This window comes from Schistocerca piceifrons, chromosome X, assembly GCF_021461385.2.
Source record: "Schistocerca piceifrons isolate TAMUIC-IGC-003096 chromosome X, iqSchPice1.1, whole genome shotgun sequence".
Lineage (NCBI taxonomy): Eukaryota > Metazoa > Arthropoda > Insecta > Orthoptera > Acrididae > Schistocerca > Schistocerca piceifrons.
Genome location: NC_060149.1, coordinates 263572924 through 263575702, shown reverse-complemented (window position 1 = coordinate 263575702; position 2779 = coordinate 263572924).

The window sequence follows — 2779 nt, the reverse complement described above, 5'->3', positions numbered from 1 at the left end:
CTTAAACAAATTACATAACTGGTTTAATCTAAACAGACCAAATTAAACATGGAAAAAACTCAATTATACAGGTTAAAATAAAACAAGCAAAGTTAAATTCTGTTAACATCCATCACAAAAACTAAGATTTGCAGGAAGCTAGCTGTTTGAAATTCACAGGAATGAAACTGGATAAAAATTTATCATGGGCTTCGCATATACATTACTTCACAAATAAATTAAATAGCCTAGCATTTGCAGTGATGATGTTATACACTGCTGCCAGCACTAACATGAGAAAGTACTATACCACAGGTACTTTGAATCAGTAATAAGGTACAGAATTATATTTTGGAGTAGTTTGTACCATATGCTTTGAATATTAAAACTTCATAAAACCATCATTACGAATGTGTAATACAACAATGTAAAGCAAAGAAAACCATGCCACCCATTTCTAAAAATTTAAGAATATTAAAATTCTCTCACTGTATATCTATGAATTGATTATCTCTCTACATTCATTTATAGAAAATCAATTTCAACATGATTGTCACATCAGGAATCAAACTAATTTATGATGGCTGCCTATCATTTAAAATTTCATGCTCAAACTTCCCAGTACATGTGAATGAAAATTTATAACCTAAATGGAAAAGAATTGCTCAACATTAATTCAGAATCACTGAAAAAATAAAATATGAAAAATTACACTCCTGGAAATGGAAAAAAGAACACATTGACACCGGTGTGTCAGACCCACCATACTTGCTCCGGACACTGCGAGAGGGCTGTACAAGCAATGATCACACGCACGGCACAGCGGACACACCAGGAACCGCGGTGTTGGCCGTCGAATGGCGCTAGCTGCGCAGCATTTGTGCACCGCCGCCGTCAGTGTCAGCCAGTTTGCCGTGGCATACGGAGCTCCATCGCAGTCTTTAACACTGGTAGCATGCCGCAACAGCGTGGACGTGAACCGTATGTGCAGTTGACGGACTTTGAGCGAGGGCGTATAGTGGGCATGCGGGAGGCCGGGTGGACGTACCGCCGAATTGCTCAAAACGTGGTGCGTGAGGTCTCCACAGTACATCGATGTTGTCGCCAGTGGTCGGCGGAAGGTGCACGTGCCCGTCGACCTGGGACCGGACCGCAGCGACGCACGGATGCACGCCAAGACCGTAGGATCCTACGCAGTGCCGTAGGGGACCGCACCGCCACTTCCCAGCAAATTAGGGACACTGTTGCTCCTGGGGTATCGGCGAGGACCATTTGCAACCGTCTCCATGAAGCTGGGCTACGGTCCTGCACACCGTTAGGCCGTCTTCCGCTCACGCCCCAACATCGTGCAGCCCGCCTCCAGTGGTGTCGCGACAAGCGTGAATGGAGGGACGAATGGAGACGTGTCGTCTTCAGCGATGAGAGTCGCTTCTGCCTTGGTGCCAATGATGGTCGTATGCGTGTTTGGCGCCGTGCAGGTGAGCGCCACAATCAGGACTGCATACGACCGAGGCACACAGGGCCAACACCCGGCATCATGGTGTGGGGAGCGATCTCCTACACTGGCCGTACACCACTGGTGATCGTCAAGGGGACACTGAATAGTGCACGGTACATCCAAACCGTCATCGAACCCATCGTTCTACCATTCCTAGACCGGCAAGGGAACTTGCTGTTCCAACAGGACAATGCACGTCCGCATGTATCCCGTGCCACCCAACGTGCTCTAGAAGGTGTAAGTCAACTACCCTGGCCAGCAAGATCTCCGGATCTGTCCCCCATTGAGCATGTTTGGGACTGGATGAAGCGTCGTCTCACGCGGTCTGCACGTCCAGCACGAACGCTGGTCCAACTGAGGCGCCAGGTGGAAATGGCATGGCAAGCCGTTCCACAGGACTACATCCAGCACCTCTACGATCGTCTCCATGGGAGAACAGCAGCCTGCATTGCTGCGAAAGGTGGATATACACTATACTAGTGCCGACATTGTGCATGCTCTGTTGCCTGTGTCTATGTGCCTGTGGTTCTGTCAGTGTGATCATGTGATGTATCTGACCCCAGGAATGTGTCAATAAAGTTTCCCCTTCCTGGGACAATGAATTCACGGTGTTCTTATTTCAATTTCCAGGAGTGTATTAGGGAAATGTTATTATTCAGTTGAAGGGCAACCTGAAAATTAGAGTGGGACAGAACACATACTTAAGAGTGAAGTTTGTTATTTAAAGATAGATGATGAATTGTGTATCAATTATGTATCAAGTGAAGACATTACGTTAATGATATTTTAAGAAAAACTGTAAACCAATTTTTGTGTTTTGATGAGTCTCCTGTGCATGAAGTCAATGACTTGAAATGATAGGTTATGAGACACTAAACTTATATTCTATTCCATCAACTCATAACACCGGTCTGGTTTCTGTACAAGTTGTAGATAACCTTCCGTTATCTGTATTTTATTTCTGCTCGAAGAGATTATTCCAGCTGATATTTTCTCTAAATATGCAAATGCTATAACTAAGATTTTACATTCTTCAGTCTGTCTTCTAGGATAAGCTGAAGGATTACTATTGTCTTGCGCATCCCTACATTTCACCAGAACTCACACTGGTTTTCTCCGAGGTCAGCTTCTGCCAGTTTTCCCCTTGTTCTGTAAATAATTCATGTCAGTATTTTGCAACCATGACATATTAAACTGATAGTTAGGTAATATTCATACCTGTCAGCACTTGCCTTCTTTGGAATTGGGATTATAACATTCTTCATGAAGCCTCTGGTTTTTGGCAGATAATCGTAATGTCGT